The sequence below is a fragment of the Coenobita brevimanus genome, chromosome 71 (genome assembly GCF_032717465.1).
Source record: "Coenobita brevimanus isolate Jiangsu-jjx chromosome 71, ASM3271746v2, whole genome shotgun sequence".
NCBI lineage: Eukaryota > Metazoa > Arthropoda > Malacostraca > Decapoda > Coenobitidae > Coenobita > Coenobita brevimanus.
In genome coordinates, this window is record NC_137024.1 from 13,115,810 (window position 1) to 13,134,150 (window position 18,341).

Genomic DNA, 18,341 nt, shown 5'->3' on the forward strand with positions numbered 1-18,341 from the left:
CAGCTTCCTTCTCTTACTACTCATGTTTATCTGAATATTTTTGTTTTTTTTCATCCTTATTAGATTTCCATTTCTTCCAGACTCTCTCTCTCTCTCTCTCTCTCTCTTTGTCCTTCGCTACTTAATTCCTCTCTTCCCTCTCCATTCTTCTGGCCTCCTTCTCTCCTTCCTCTTCCTCAAACGCCTTTCTTCATTTGCCTTACCTGTCTGTACCTCTGTCGTGTTTCCTCCATCCTTTCAAGACTTCCCTCCCTTTCTTTCCTCCCTTGTTCTTAAATTTCTCTCCTCTTATTTCCTTCCTCCTTCACATTTCCACGTTTCCTTCCCCTTTTCCATCCAATCCTCTCTGCTCACATCCTTTCCTTCCCAGACTTATCACCTTCCACATTTCTCTCTCCACTTCTTTCCTCTTTCCTTTACAGACTTCCTTCATTGCTTTCCTTCTCTTCCTTCCCAGACTCCCTTTCCTTTCCCTCAGATTTCCCAGCAGCTTTTTTCTCCTTCCCTGATTTTCTTTCTACTCTCTCCAACTTCCATTTTCCTACCCGCACTTCTCTCCCCTCTCTACCGTCCCCCCGGTATTGCGTGTCTTCTCTCCTCTCCCTTCTCTCCAGTACTTTATCTCCTCCTCAGTACTTCACACCTGAGGCTATTTTCGGCCTCCTCCTCCTCCTCTGTGTATGATTTTACCCACGCTTGTATTCGTAACTTTTGTCATACGTTTTCTTTTAATCGTATTCTTACCTGCACTGTTGTTTGTTATTATATCCACCTGTGTTCCCTCCTCTTTCCACTACTTTCTTTCCGTACCGTTTTTTACTGTAAACGTTTTTTTTTTTTTTTTCGTACCTTAATTTGACCCCACTTCGGAATGCAGGGATGTATGGTTTCATTTCTTTGTGTGTGTGTGTGTGTGTGTGTGTGTGTGTTTAAACGTTTACCATACTAACGCTTGTATGTATTTTTAAATCCCTCTGCCCAGAAGATGCATAAAGTAATGATACATAACCCCTCTGACATGTAAATGTATACAGATTTTAGTCATACTTCAATAGAAATAAATTTATACTCATAAGTAACATACAGAAGATCTAGTCCTTTACGCTGAAGCTTTTTATAAACCTAAAGCAAGTAAAGGAATGGGGCGCCATTACACATTCCCTTTATACTGTTTTACTTGGTAAATGTTGGAAAAAATTCAAATAGAATATTATCAGTAAAACAGTCTTCGGATGCGGTAATAATTACAAAAACAAACAAAACAAAGAGACAAACAACCCGAGAAACTAAGTGGAAAATTTCATATATTACCTATATCATTTATACCTCACGATAACTGTGAAACAGTAGTAAAAACTTACGAACTGTTCTGACAGGTTCTGAGGGTTCAAAGAGTTAAAAAAAAAAAAAAAAAAACATAATAAATATCCAAACAGATACTCGTATGCTTATTCTACCCCTTGACTGAATGAACAGCAATGATGTGTATCCTCAGTCCTTCTTGTTTGGTGTCAAGACTCGTAACATTCTGGATGTTATCCTTGTTTGTGACGCAAAGGAGCACACAATAAGGCGGTGAAATTCCACTGTGGTAAAGAGCTTTACGTCCCGCCGCGGCAGAGAGCATGGCAATGTTTAATTATACTTCCCAAGTAAATGTTCGTGGGATTAAAGCAACAGGTGTGTGCGGAGACGGGAGAGGTAGGGACAGGGAGGGCTGGGAAGGGGGAACACACACACACACACACACACACACACACACACACACACACACACACACACACATTTTCTCATGCACATACATTTTGTCTCATATCTCTTAAGCTACATCTAGACATCGTACGCCTACACTTCCTCTTAAAGACCTACACTTCATCATATGTTTCAAATTTCTTTCGTGCACTTAGGAAACCATTTTTCCTTCCTCTCATTTCGTATGGGCTATAAGAAAATCAAGAGGTGTCGATATTAAGATGCTCACTATGGAGTACGCAGAGGATAATCATCATCATCATCATCTTCATCATGCCATCGTCAGTACTTAGTTAATACGATAGTATTAATACAGTCTATCGGCTAGTAATCATTACATAATCCAGCTTGCTCTCTTGACTGATTTACATTGAGTTTAGAAATAAGTGGACTTGTTAAGACTTCTGAAACGTCTGTACTTGGTACAAACATCTGTAGCTCGGCACCTGACTATCAGTCATTTATATGAATGACGACTCTGGTCTTACCATCTCAGTATGACCTTTGTAACCTTAATTAATATCTCTCAGTTCTTCAAAAAGAACAGCCAAGTTGGCTTCACAAGCAACAACCAAAACAATGTACCCGGAAGGTTCAGTTTCCTAAGGCACTTAGACTGTAATACCCAGAGATTCTTAGCACCCCGTATACTGACAAGGTTTGATCTCCGCCTTGGCTAATTGCTGGGGATGATGGACCCTGGATTGGTAGGATTAGTTACAGTAGTGTAGAGGGAGGGTTGCTTCAGCCGGTGTAATCGATATTAACCTCCAGTCCACCTTGTTCACGTTTCAGATTAGGCTCAAACTACAGCAACAACAACAACTACTACTACTACTGCTGCTACTAGTAAGAGTGTTGAATTGGTACCTCAGTCTACTCTTTCTGAACTCTCTTCCTACTCTGTTCTGTTCTTTCTCCTGTTTGTTTCTACACAGATCTTTCCCTCCTCAGCTTTATTCCTTCCATCCCTACTTCATTCCACTACACTCCCACCTTCTTCCACTACACTCCACCCCAATCCATCTTATTTCAGCAATCTTGCATTCCATGTTAACTCCACCTTTCTACATATCTCTTCCTATTATCACGTCTGACCCACGAGGCGTTTCCTCCTACTCACTTTTATCTTCCCTCAGTATTTTCCGAAGACCTGTTGCATCCTTCAGCTACTTCCCTCAGCTCCTCTTTTCCACCTCCACTTAACATTTTCACGGCTCCTGCAAGACATACTGCGGAGAACTGGTGAAATTACCGTCTTTCCTGCCACTGATTGGCGTGAGGCTCAGGGGGAAAGGGAAAAAAAGGACAAGGTTGCAGAGCGGGAAGCAAAAGAAGCAATGAAGGGGATGGAAGGCGTAGGGAAAGAGAAAAAGTAAGGGAAAAAAGGAGAGGAAAGAAGAGAGAAGATGAGAAAATAGGGGGGGGGGGAGGAAGATGAAGGAAAGTGATCTAGAATTGAGTAGAAATGATGGAACATAAGAAATGAAGACTTTAGGAGCTGGTCGATTGGCCCACACTTGACATAGCTATGCTATCTATGAGTATTATTAAGCTACTTGAGGACATAAGCAATAAAGAACATACCCTCATCTCCCAACCCTTTCCTACTGGCGCTCTAAACCCTCCAGTCGAAGTTGGTAGGAAACAGTGAGTAGGAACATCTTACGGCATAGAACAAGTGACTTTGGAACTATATATGAAAGGAAATCATACAGTATACACTACCTTATTGCAATAATAATGTATTTTATCATGAATAATTTAGTGACTGGTGGAATTTAATACTCATTTAAATATTTTTGTCTGTGTATATCTACCTTATCTTGGACAATGCATAAGTAATTTGCTTCACTCATCCATGATGGATTAATCTAATTTTCAAACCGTTTTTTCTTGTTACCGTACTTGCAAACGGATAATTTATTTGTATCACGTTTATTTTCAAGGCCTTACTGACAGTTACAGGTACAGATCAGTTAGACAGTTTGTTCCACTGGTCCATCATCGTACTTTGTTACAAAATAAGTACTTACACCACCTAGTTCTCATCTAGGTAATATCTATCTAATAAAAGTACGACTACTATGTGTTCGTTGTGCCCTGACAACTCATTACCAGTACTTCACCAATATATCCCTCAATGATTCCTTTCATCAAAATAAACCTCACATTTAAGTCACCTTTTGCTCGTCGCTTTTCCTGTGTGTCATTTAAGTAATCCTTTGCTCGTTGCCTATCCTTTGTGTTATTAAGTCTCCTTTGCTCGTCGCCTCTCCAGTGCGTCAGTTAAGTCACCCTTTGCTCGTCGCCTCGCCAGTGTGTCATTTAAGTCATCCTTTTGATCATCGTCTCTCCAATGTATTATGTAAGATTCCCTTTCCTCGTTGCCTCGACAGTTTGTGCATAAGTAGTTTAACGCTTTCAGTACGAGGAAATCTTGTATCATTTTAATCACAGCACCATCAGACGATTATATTTTATGATAATATCGAACCCTGTTACAGAAAGTATTGAGTAAAAGTTTAGAGTATCCAGCTTCTCCAGTTCTAAAAGTATGTCCTAAGATGAATAAAACCGTGTGGAATTGGTAAGAATATGATAAAAATAAATGATGGGCTTTAAGGGGTTAATCCAGTGTTGATGAAGCAGGAGGAGGAAGTGAATTTGTGAGGAGGAGGAGGAAGAGGAGAAGGAGGGAACGAATATAAGAGGAAGTATGGGCGAAAATTAAGGTTTGCGTTTGGGAGGTGGCACTGATGGGCTAGAGAGAGAGAGAGAGAGAGAGAGAGAGAGAGAGAGAGAGAGAGAGAGAGAGAGAGAGAGAGAGAGCGAGGTTAATAGCCCTGGTGTGTACAGGTTGGTCAACTATAATGTCTCGTGTGTCAACACGGTCGTGCGGGATGAGGCTTTTACTTACACTGCATTACAAGGACAAACTTACCCCTCCCTCCCAAGAAAAAAAAAAAAAAAAAGAGAGAGAGAGAGAGAGAGAGAGAGAGAGAGAGAGAGAGAGAGAGATGCTAAGCAAGGGAAAAAAAGGAAAAGGAAACGAAAAAAAAATAAGAGAGAACAGTGACTAAACTTGATGCTGTAAAGAGCCTGTGTTTCGTCTAAAAAATACACAGGACTTTGACACTGGCACATAAACGCAGTGTAGCCAGACAGTGAAATATCAGCTCTTGATTTTAGATTTTTTGTGTGATTTTTGCTTTGAATGGACGTGTTTTGGAAACTTCTGGCTGCTGATTTATTTTTCTGTACGTTAAGAGAAAGTGTCGCAAGTCTCACACAATACAGTAAAAGGTTTGGCCTCAGGACCAATACCCACCCACCCATCCTGACCCGCACACCTCCAGAGTTGGTGTATCTGTGTCGGAGTGTGGTGTCCACCTCACCACAACCTCATAGCTCACATAACATGGCGGGAAAGTAGACAGGCCCACACCTGTCACATTGATCTTCTCTTATTTCATGTCTCACACGAGATCAGAGCTCCTTACTCAAGAGTATTCTGTTTAATTTTAGAATCAGAAAAACAAAAAAACAAAGGTGCTGCTCCACTGCATGTACTTTATGTTTGAGGCATCTTCGTCACTTTTCTTACTGACAAATTGTATGAATGAGAATCATCTGTGCACAGAGAAACATGCCAAACGTCGCCTAGTTTTTAACAATCAGCAACGGAAACAGAGACTTCTAACATTAATCAACAACGGAGACAGAGACGTAGAGCTGGTGATTTAAGAGGCAAACTTTAGTTAGCTGATATACATTGGAAAACAAAGTTAGTGGTTTATAATGGTTGACATGTGACCGGAAACACAGGCAGACATGTAGGCAGACAAAATATATCTGACACCATGATTTTTTTTCGGTTTAAAAGTTATATAAATATAAAACAATAACTGGGTTGAATCCAAAGATAGAAAAATGCGGAGACACAGTAATGCCTCAGCACTTGTTGTGTTGTTCAGTTTTCTGTGTTGCCTGGAAATGTATATATAGTTTATATCAAATCATGATTTTTTTTTTTTTCATTCACACCTCGTAGGTAAAAAAGTAAAATTAAATTATAAACTGTCAACAAGAAATTTGTAATTTTGCATGCACTATTTCCCATAAGGAAGCAGAGATTTAAATGTTATTTCATTGTACACTAAATGTCATGCTGTCCTTTTTAAATACCTCTGTATTCTGGATTTTTTTTTTTTTCATGTGTGGGAAACCATAACCATTATTCGTAAGAAGGAAATAATGTTTTAGAAGTTGGGGTCCTTTCTTTTTTATGAGTATTTCATTTGCGTAGCAAAAAGAAAATAAATAAATAAATAAAATAAAATAAAATATAATAAGTGTTTACCAACACGATTTCTTTCTGAAATGATAAATGAATACAATGAAATTTACAGAGTGAAAAAAGCACCATATGAAATATTATTAGTACAACTGACCCGACCATGGGAAATTTGGAGTTTTTCCAACGAAATGAACAGATGCTCAATTATTCATATTGTTTGAAAACGTCATTTGAGTTGGAGGTATGTGGCAACTCAGTAAATCAATATTTACGTGAAATTCGTCCGATACAACATTGTTGACATCGTCTTTACAGCTTGGAAAATGGTCTATCATGAATAAATAAAATTGTTTGGCTCTGAAACAGAGATACTTAAACATACTGTTCATGGAGGAAGAGAAACACCGAGTGAATACTTCGTCATTCTTTTTTAAATTAGGGAGGTCTATTTGCTTCTGACGTCCATCCTCCCTCCACCTATTAAAATATATATCGTGCCTACTGCATCAGATATTCCCGTTAAATATTAAATCTGATGATTAAGTGCATTCAGGCCAATAATTTCAGCCAACATGCAGCCTTTATTGGAAGTAAATATTGATTTTGCGAAACTTGGCAGTGATATGTACTGTATATTCAGTTAGTGTTTGATATCCTGATATTAAATCACTCTCTCTCTCTCTCTCTCTCTCTCTCTCTCTCTCTCTCTCGCACGCGCGCGCGCGCGCGCCAAAACCCTTTCATGTTCATATTAATTTCCATCACACCCTAGTTCCATCACCCTCTTCAACCACCACGTCAGTGATAAATTCTCGTACTTAACCATTGCCACAAAAAATATATGATGTTTATTGGGCTTAATTTACCACACCACTTTTACTTACTCAAGGAACATTAATATCATTCCTATAATCTCTTTGACCAGTTCACTACCACGATTTTCCGTCTTCATTCGGTTTATAAGTCGATGTTATTAAGCATTATCGGGACGGCTCGTAGTGCGTGGGTTAAAAGCAGTCTGTTAACCCCCTCACCACGACGATTTCTGTGTTTATTTAGTCTTACGCAGGACATTTTATTCAGTAAACGATGGGCCACGTATTGAAAGTGTTACACCCGGTACATCCATAGTGTATATGCAGAAAAACTGAAATCGAGTACGTACTTAGTTAACTAGCTTTTGTTACTACATTCTAGAAGTTTTTAGGAACAAGTGGCGTGAAGATGTGTGACAACATCTGTTGCATATATACTGGTGAACTGCAAGGCCTCTGGATAGGACTGTGTACTTTATGCCACAGAACCTGATGCATATATGAGAGAGAGAGAGAGAGAGAGAGAGAGAGAGAGAGAGAGAGAATGAATCACCGACCTTGCTGCATTGTGTACATGGAGAAGGCCTAAGAATGTTTGTACATTTGATGGGTTTCTATCTTTTCTTTCCCGGCGAATGACATTTTCTTCCCTGCAGCCATCCAATAAGAAGTCATGTATGCAGAGTACAGTCTCTCTCTCTCTCTCTCTCTCTCTCTCTCTCTCTCTCTCTCTCTCTCTCTCACCGTACCTATTGCATAAGATATTCCTGTTTATTATTAATTCTGGTGATTAAGTGCATGCTGGCCAGTAATTTCGGCCAACATGCAGCCTTTATTGGGAGTGAGTTTTGATTCTGTGAAAGTAGGTAGCGATGTGTATATTCAATTAGTGTTTGATATTATACAGGTATTATTAAATCACTCTCTCTCTCTCTCTCTCTCTCTCTCTCTCTCTCTCTCTCTCTCTCTCTCTCTCTCTCTCTCTGCGACCGAGCGCGCGCGCGTGAATGCAGGAGTGAGTTTGTGTGTGTATGTTGGTGTGTGTGTGTGTGTGTGTGTGTGTGTGTGTGTGTGTGTGGTAAAACCTTATATGTTCATAGTAATTTCCATCACACCCCTGTTCCATCACCCTCCTTCACCATCATGTCAGTGATAAGCTCTTGTATTTAACCATAGCCACAAGATATACGTGATGTTTACTGGGCTTCATTTGACCCACCAATACTCAAGGAAGATTAACATCATCCCTGTAATCTCTTTAACCAGTTCACCACAAAGAGTTTCCTTCTTCACACGCTTTACCATGAGTGGATGTCATTAAACAGTGGAGGGACGACTCGTAGTGCCTGAGTTAAAATCAGTTTATTAACCCCTCCACTGCGACGATGATTTTTTTTTTTTTGTCTTACGCATAACATTTTATTCAATAAAGGAAAGACCACGTACTAAAAATGTTACACCTGAAGCAACGTATTTAACAAGAACTCTGTAACTGTCTTGTGGACAGTCACTAGTCTCAATCTACTGTTTCATACAATGACCTTGACCCCATTTGGGAGGTTTGGATTGGTTTTGCTATCAGCGGTGGCCCATACCAGGCTTCTCTCTCCATGAAAATTTTCTTGATGTTTGCTTACCGGACAAACGTAGTGTATATATAGCTCTCAAGTATTTTAATATCACCAAAAAAACCCTTATCAAAAATTGCCCATCAAGCATTTCAGATGTTGCATATAAAATTCATACAAAAACTGTAATCAGTTTTATTATACATGAAGCTGCAAAAGAGTTGGAAACCTAGATCTCAGAGTACAGTATAGTGTAAGGACGGCCCAAAAGAACAGTGATTTATTCCAACACAAAGCATCTGATGATGACATTGATTGGGTAGGTTCTAATATACTATAAAGGTCACAGTGTTTCGATGAAAGAAATGTAATTTAATTATTCTTAATTTCTGGCACATATGAGAATAATGTAATCATGAGTTTTTCCCATTTAAAATACGAAAAATTCACAGAATTAATTATAAAGCAGTCCCCCCCAGACAGACATTCTTTATCTAGGCTCGCTATGGTTAGGAAGGAAATGCAGTGGAGGTGAGGGGAGTGAGGTGTGGTCATGGTATGTCATGTCGTCAGATCACCCTCTGTCCTGGTCCCCCTCCCCCCTCGGTGCACGTGTGTATATACAGTAAGGCCTCCACCTTCATGTTTGTCACTCTGTCTGAAGATGTAATATAGGAAAGTACTTACTCTGTTTTCATTTGTCCAGTGCTCATGTCAGTATGATTTAATTTTCTGCTGTGTTATTTGTTAAAGAAATCTGCAGATTTTCTTTATTACATTTTCTCAAAGGAAAATGTTTTGCCTCATCTCAGGTTCATGTTCTCACAAACGCACTTTGCCACGGCCTAATGACTGTTTCCGAGCCGATTGCTGCTGTGAATGTATCTGGAGCAGGTATCTCGAAACATCCTTTTTAGAAAATTGTTTTTGGCCTTGAGGATTTCTTTATAGCTCAGGAAGTATAATAAGAAGGCCCGTGACTCACAAAAGACAGACCCGGAACTGGCAGATACCCAAATAATCCTTCCAGTAGTGTTCTCCAACGCAGTTATGGTACGGGGTGATTCGGATGTGCTATCTATTCTGTTTCTTCTGTGATTCTTTTCATATTAATTATTAATAGAATACAGTATATCTACGTATAAGAAGTTAAATTTGGGAAACATCAATCGTTTCCTCCCAAAAATTGCTTCTCCAACAATATTATCATTGTTGCCATTATTATCTACCATTCTTTTGGGCATAAATGTTTGTATAAATAAGGTAATGTTATTCTGTTACTAATTACACTTCATCTTTGCAGGTAAGCCTGGTGCTGTACCACAAAAGTTGTAAGTATAAAGAATGACCTACATATGCACCCTCGACCATTAATTGGTATTCGGTGCCAAATCGCACCATAATATGGGCAGAGTTTACTCCGGGAATAAGGTAAAAGTTTTAACATTTTTCAAAAGCCCTATTTCCAATAGACCTACTGGTATGAAATCTTGCATGTAGGAAGTAGAGGCCAAGAACTACGAAGTTCTTCAGTTTTTCTTCTTCAATAATACTCCATTTTCCACACACCACAGAAACAGTGACGAAGCTGCAGTGATTTTCTGTTGACTAAGAAAAAGAAAGAGAATTAAGAAGACAAGAAATCACAATTTAAACATCCAGTGCGGAAAACCTGTGCCGTGTTTGGTCTGCATTACTGACCTCCGCCTCGGCCATTAGAGCTCACTTGATTACACTTTATTTTCGGCAGTAGGCTCTTGTTTTATTTCTTAATTATTTCAGTGCGATGACTTTTTTGTTATTTCATCATCCTAATCATCATCACCATCCTGTTTCCCATTGATACAAGAGGTAGGAGAGTTTTAGAAACAAGACCTGAAAAGATAAAAAGACAGAAATCCATCACGCAGAGTTACTGTTGAAATGGGCCACACACCTCTTCACTCACCATAGTCTTCAAAATTTTCATCCTTACCTTACAGGCAAGATATCCAGACAAACTTCACACTGCCTGTGAGAAAACTAACTCCGTTGATTGTCAGGCAACTGTATATTTAGACTGCAACCCTTGTCCTTTGCATCGTCATACATACATTGTTAGTCCATTTTTGCCCTTTAATTCAGTTACTTCCTCAGCCTCCATACGGTATCTCATATATTCATATAGTTACATTATCAGTCCATCGTCTTCTTTGCCTCCCATGTCCTTTGCTTGCCCTCAGGTGCACCCATAAACTCTATTCTCAACCCTACTCATATCCGTATAACCCTTTTCACAACCTTACTCATATCTATATCCCTATTCACAGTGCTACTCATCCATATAACTCTTTTCACTACCCAGTTCATATCAATATAACCTTTTTCACTACCCTACTCTTATCCATATAACCCCTTGCACTACCCTACTCATATCCATATAACCCTTTGTACTACCCTACTCATATCCATATAACCTTTTTCACTACCCTACTGATATCCATATACCCCCTATCACTGCCCTACTTATATCCATATAACCCTTTTGCACTACCCGCACTACCCTTCTCATATCCATGCAACCCTTTACAGTACCATACTCATATCCATATAACGCAGTACACTACCCTGTTCATATCCATAATCCTTTACACTACCCTACTCATAGCCATATAACCCTTTTTCACTACCCTACTCATATCTATGTAACGCTTTGCACTCCCCTAATCATATCCATATAACCCGTTACACCGCCCTTCTTATATACATATAACCCATTTCACCACCCTACTCATATCCATATAACCCTTTTCACTACCCTACTCATATCCATATAACCCTTTACACTACCCTACTCATATCCATTATCTTTAGGACCGTACCAACGATGGATACCGGTACTTCGTTTTACCTTGTAGCCCTTTTGCTACCCCTACTCATATACATTCTCTCACTAACCATAACAACATAGCACACTATCTTTTTACCATTGGATTAACAAACTTTCTCACGCCACGAATCCCTCTTTCTTAGCCTAGGCATCCTACATAGATTCCTCAATAATTTAGAGCTTCCTGCGTAATTTCCTCTGAGGCATCATCTCCACTCACGCCTTCACTTCGATTACATATCTTTGATGTTATTCCTGATGTCTCGAGACGATTTTATGCAGCTCATAAGAGATTGAACTTAATAGGATAAATATAGCCTTTAATCTGTTTATTAAAAGATGTATTTTCTGAGTGGAATTCATCGTCCGTAGAAGACGCGGAAAAACTTATCGGTGAAGGCTTTTTGAAACGGCATGCAGGCTAACACTGGATGCTCATATATGCCCCTTGATGAGAATAAAGCGTTTGGCCTCTTCACCTCCGGAATCTGGATTGTTCGCTGAAAACGTCTAAGGCTTACATCTTCCATAAATAACCGTCCGTGGCTGTTCAACAGCTTTTATATTCTCCTGCTCCTGCTTTGGAATTTTTCCTACTCCATGTGTGAGAATGAAAAGGAAGAAGACGACGACGAAGAAGAAGAAGAAACCTATTCTTTTTTATTCCTCCCACGCATTTACAATATTCCTTCCTCTGTCAGTTTTTACTTTATCATTTTTTTGGTGTGTGTGTGTTCCTTCTGTTTGTTTGTTTTTGTTTTCACTTTTATACGAGTAACGTTTTTCATCTTTTCTTCCCCTCATCCATCTCTGTTTCCCTACTTCTCTCACCTCTCACATCAATCTTTGTTAACAACTCCCTCTTGCTTCTTCTGTTCTGTGTTTGTTTCACCTTATCATGAGCATGAGGGGTAGTGCCGCGCCCTCTTTAAATTATCACAGACAGTGGTATATGAAAGGCCCCCTCCCCTCACTCGACTCCCTCTCCTCCCCCTACTCCCCAGCCTCTTCTCGTCACTCTCGCTAGTTCCCCTCCCCCCACACTCTGGCTACCTTCCCCTTACCTTTGTCTCGAACTGTGTGCTAAAGCTCACCTTCTTCTCTGCTTATCCTTCCCCCCCCTCCCTCCTTTCCCACCCCTGCCGGGCTGACCTCCACCAGCTTAATGTCGTGAGAATGTGTGTGCATACCTCAGGACTTTTCTTGCGTCAGCTTTATGTAATGTGAGTGTGTGCATACCTCAGGGTTTTTATGCGTCAACTCTGGCGTACCGAGATGGAATGACGGGGATATCATTTGCATGGGTTGGTAAATGTGGCTGCCATTGTGAGGACAGATACATTTAACTCTTGCACTGAGAAACATCACTTGTACCTTATTCGTACTAATACCCGACGATTTTATATAACTTACCCAGATGTACTGTCGTGCAGATCATATGGAAGGATTTCAAGACTGCTTGTCAGTGTGGGGATGGACACGTTATCTCCATTCAGGCGACCAGCATCCACTCACTTGATGTAGTGCTGCCTGCTTCTTCCTTCGCCTTTATCATTCATTTTCTGTGTCTGCCCTCTTCTCTTCCTATTTATCACATCATTCCTGTCACTTTTTATTACTCTTCTTTCCTCTTCAGATGCTTTTACATTAAGTGACAAGCCTATTGGTTTCCTGTAAGCCAGGAGACCATTTAGAACATTTGGTGGTAACCATATAACCAACCCATAAATGTTGCCTACGTGTCAACAAGTGGGTTGACGGAGGGTTAATGCCCCTACTCGTAAAAAAACTTAAGAGTCAAACGGCCACCCCTTACTGAATTAAGACATCTAACTATAGATTGATAGATAGATAGATAGGTAGTAAGGGGGACTTTTTATTTTATTATTTTTGCTGCCACAAGAAGATTTTCTTTACCTTGGCGAGATATGGTGACAGGAAAGTGGTATGCCCGGGGTGGTGAGACTGTGGCCTTGTCAGCATGGTGCACATTTGGTGTCCGTGATGATCAGATAATTAAGTCGGTTATGGGGAACTTTATCGGTTGCTTTCTGGAAACAGAGATTAATTCATCAACTGATTTAGTTTCGTCGTACATATCAACAGTATCATTGAAAAAAATCTAGAAACTACCGTAAGACGTGATCGATTATTTAGGAATCTGAGTTTATTTAGGAATTTAGTTGTTTTATTTTAAATGTATAACTATTTCATCCGTAATTATGGCTACCAGCAGCTGGCAAACTACTGATATTAAGCTAAGTAGATTATAATTTCCGGCTTGTAGTATGTGGATTTATTTTTCATATTGGAGCTAATTACATTATAATTTCCTACTTTTACTTTATTTATTTATTTATTTATTTAATATTGGAGTTATAAGTGCTAGTTTCCAATCATTAAGAAGGATGATCCATTTGCAGGAAGACAGAAAGACATAGTTCGTAAAATAATCCACTAAGAAAGAAGAGCTGCTAAGCTCACGAGAATATGGCCCTTGATCCTGTGGCAAGACGAGCTGTGAAATAATAACCTGAGAACTTCCCCGGGATATGCCTGCTTCCTGGATATGCAAGCTGGGGTTGGTGCTCCAGACAGTACACTGCATCTCACGCTTAGCATACTGCATATGGAGTGGAATAGCGATGAGAGAGAGAGAGAGAGAGAGAGAGAGAGAGAGAGAGAGAGAGAGAGAGAGGTGTCTGATAAATCTGGGCGGATCTACACATTATAACTAATTCTCTATTCGTAAGTAACGTTTCTCTTTGCTGGGAGAACAAAAGTCTTGGAACGCTTGTTCATTTATCCTTACTACAAAAACGCTTCTAATTTGCGACAATGAATTAATCTCAAAACAGTGTTTGTACGAAAAAAGACTGAAACAGCAAGGTGTGCACTTCTCTCTCCTTATCATTTCTTTTTCCTTAGCGCTTGTTTTTGAATCGGGGCATTGATTTGACATTCGTTCCTTGAAGCCCAGCGGTTCTGCAGTACGTGCCACGTACCTTAAAACAAGGCCAACAGAACAGACCTTGCCTTAACCTCCCACCACTTGGGTACTAATACCCACTATGGTTGCTGATTGCTTGGTAGGGCTGCAACACCAGTCATAACTTTCGACAGGGAATTGATCGTAAGTTCCTTTGCTCGAAGAACGAGAGACTTACAAGTATTCTGCACTTTCATTTCCTTTGTCCATCGTACAACAACACGCCTTATGCACAACATGGATCGTAGGGTTGAAATTTGCTGGAAAATTAGGAGACGCGGGCTCGCTCTGGATTCTCCACCTTCAAAAAATCCGGTTACGATAGGGAAAATATATATTTGTTTGTTTATTTGTGTATATATTCAGAGGGGAAGAGAAGCATTGAAAGATATACAGTATATACTCCTTTTGTCCACACTGCAGTAACAACTTTTAGTTATTGCAGGGAATTGCTTTCCTTGTGCCTTGCAAGAAAAACGAAAAATAATGAACGTCTCTGCACTTATTTAAGACTGAAAGCTTTTTTGCAGGACGCACGAGACATGTATAGTTTATGTATTCGTCTTTCATTGTTCTTCCTGAAGCAAATTTAGAAAGTTGCTTGAGGGCAGTGGTGGTAAGTGTGTTTGCGACTCTGAGCCGCTGGTCCCATTACTGATGTAAACACACTTACCCTGACCTTGAACTGCCTGCCTTACTCTGTCTCTTCCCTGTACCTTGACTTGCCTTGCCTCAATCTGTCTGTCTCTTGCCCGTACCTTCTTGATGACTCTCGCTTCTTGTTGTCTCCCTTCCTTCGACCTGCCCCTACTGTCTCTTCTTTTTCCGCATTCTTGCTGTTTGTTCTATGTTGCTGTCTCCCTTCCTGCTGTATGTTCCTACTGTCTCATCTTACTTCTGCCTTCGTGCTGTCTATCCCTACTATCTGTCTCTTCTTGATGTCTGTCCTTACTTATTTCTTTCTGCTATCTATCCCTACTGTCTCATCTTACCTCCATACCTTGCGATCTGTCCCTTCCAGCTGCTTGTCCCTACTGTCTGTCCCATCCTGTTTTCCGTTTCTTTCTGCTGACTTTCCTTGTCTCATTCCCCTTCCTTAACTCCTTAGAAACTCCTCATTTCCTTCTCCTTATCTTCTTCTCCCTCTTCCCCTCACTCCTCCAGCACTCCCCAACTTCTCACACAGTTACCAACTTTTTCGTTGTTCTCTCCTCATTACGTCCCTCTCGTTCTCCTCTTCCTCATTTTCATCTCTTTCTGCATTCTTCTCTTCCTCATCTTTTCCACCTTGTTCTTCACTTCCTAATTCTTTTCCTTTTTCAGTTTACCAATTTCCTTTCGTTCTCTTACTTTTTCTTCTCTTCTACCTCATTGTTGTTTTTCTTCCCATTCTATTTCACCTATATTTTGTTCTCTCTTCCCCCTTGTTCTTCCCCGGTCTTCTTGTATTCACAATCTTCTTTTCTTCCCCATTGTTGTCCTTTTCTGCCTTTTCATTCTTTTTTTCTTTTTTTCTTCACCTCCTGTATCCCACGTATCTTTCTCATTCCTGCCTGCTTTTCAAGACACCAGTCATATATATGTGAACAACTTGAGTTTATATTACTGGAAAAAAAAAAGAAGCTTTGAAATAAACATTCATTGCACAACAATTAATATCACAGGGCACTGTTTCACAGGGTATACTTGCATGGCCCCTCCAGACTCTTCACCACAGTTCCAACTTATTCCACCCAATTCTTTGTCCACGCCTGTTTCTCTACCCCCTGATATTCATTCCTGGAGGATATTTTGAAATAACCTTCAGTGCATCAAATCACTAATAGTACAACATCCATATGCACAGGGATGTGAGTAAGGGATGTGGGTGGAAGAGTGGATGGAGAACAATGTGGGTGGGAGATGTAGGTGGCAGAGTGAATGAGAGATCAAGTTTGTTGAAAGAATGAAGGATGTAGGTGAGATTAAGAAAAAGTGTGTTTGTAGGGTGAGGGATGTAAATGGAAGAGTGAGTGAGGGATGTAGAAAAGTGAGTGAGAAGAAAAGATTTGTTGCAGAGATTAGTGGAAAAGTACGTGAAAAAAGACGATGGGTGGGAGGGTCAGGGATGTTAGTGGGAGAGGGGGTGAGAGATAAAGTGGGTAAGACGATTAGGGATTTACCAGGTAGGGGAATGGATGGGAGGGTTAGGGATGAAAGTGAGACTGTTAGTGGGCAAGGGAAAATGTGTTGTAGAGTAAGGGAGGTTGGTGGGAGGGAGGGTAGGAGTGAAAGTGGGTGGGGAATGGGAGAGGAATGTCGATGCGTCTGAGTGAGAGAGAGAAACGGGAGAAGAAATGGAAAATATATACTCGTACTTTAGAAACTCACATAATGGAAGGGTGAGTGGGAGAAAATGATGGGTGGTCAGTGAATGTAAGTAGATGGAGAAGAGGATGTTAGCCGACAGTGGACGCAAACATTTTGTCGGCGGCATTGGTGATTGGTGAAGGAGGGTTGAGAGGACAGGTGGGTGTGCCAGTGCCAGCCAGATCAAGTAAGGGTCGGGGAGGGGAAGAAAGGAAACAATGGGTTTAGTAAGGGAGGAGGGGAGGAGGAGAAAGAATTTCGGAGAGAGAGAGAGAGAGAGAGAGAGAGAGAGAGAGAGAGAGAGAGAGAGACAGACAGACAGACAGAGACAGACAGACAGACAGACAGACAGACAGAAAGCTGCCTGCCAGGGTCTAATTGATGGGTAATAAAGGGACTGAGGGATAACTTCAGCCTGGTAATGTTGGGCAGCTTTATTGCAGGGACGGACTGATGCATATCCTTATTATTTTGAGAGAGACAACCTGGCCTGGGATTGCATATGTGATCCCAGAACAGACTGGTTTCCTGTCCTGATAAAATGTTGGTCTGTTTCGACATTATGCTGAACTGCATTGTAAACGTTTTCATGTTTTTGCCGAAGCTGGGCGTACATATTGCCAACTGTGTGTGTGTGTGTGTGTGTGTGTGTGTGTGTGTGTGGGTGGGTGGGTGGGTGGGTGTGTCGTAAAAGACTTAGAAATAATGTCATAAAAGACTTTGTAGTTACTTGTAGAGAAGTTTTGTAGTTTAGTTGTCACTCTCGATTTCTTGTAGTAGGAATTAAAGATGAATACAGGAGTTGATCTTAATTTATTATCTTCAGAGAAATCTAAGTTGAGCAGGGTATGTCTTACAGAGACAATATAATAAGTAAGTCTAGTTGAGCCCCTCTTTCTTGTTCACTCTCTCCACTACCTGTGTGTTCAAATGCTAGCCTCCTTCTGAGCTCTCTTTCCTAAATTCTGGTGAAACAGGGGTCGTGTCACGTGTGTTACACTGTTGTTGGAAAGTTCCAGAAACCTGTGTGTGAGTATGTGTGTATGTCACTAGGCTTTGTTCGCCTGCTATCTCGCTGACACACTACCTACATCATCTCCTGACATTGCTACTTCCTATGTGTCGTCGACATTTCCTCAGTTAACTTGCAAGATCATTTCCCTTTCCCAGGCTCGCATGGAGCTTTCTATCTATCTATTTATCTATCTATCTATTATGATTTGTAATTATAATATGGACTCATAACACTGCTTGGCCACGCCGCTGAAGGTCCTCCGACAGCAATCATCATTGACATATGCTAATCAATTAGTACATAATATTGATTATAATAATGTATACATATAATATTCATAGTAAATTGCAATGATCCAGTAATATTACATTTTAAACAAGTTGTATACATATCTGAATAAATGCACTAAAGGTAAACTATTTAACTGTAATACAGTATGTACTTGGGTTATTGTAGTGAAATGCATACATGCAAGAAAAAAAAGTAGTTTAAATTTAAGATTATGGTAAGAGTTATTAATATTTAATTTAAAGATAATGGTACTGGTATGCCATACTTCTATATCATGGGTCATTCTTCTTTGTATTATATATATATATATATATATATATATATATATATAGATATATATATATATATATATATATATAGAGAGAGAGAGAGAGAGAGAGAGAGAGAGAGAGA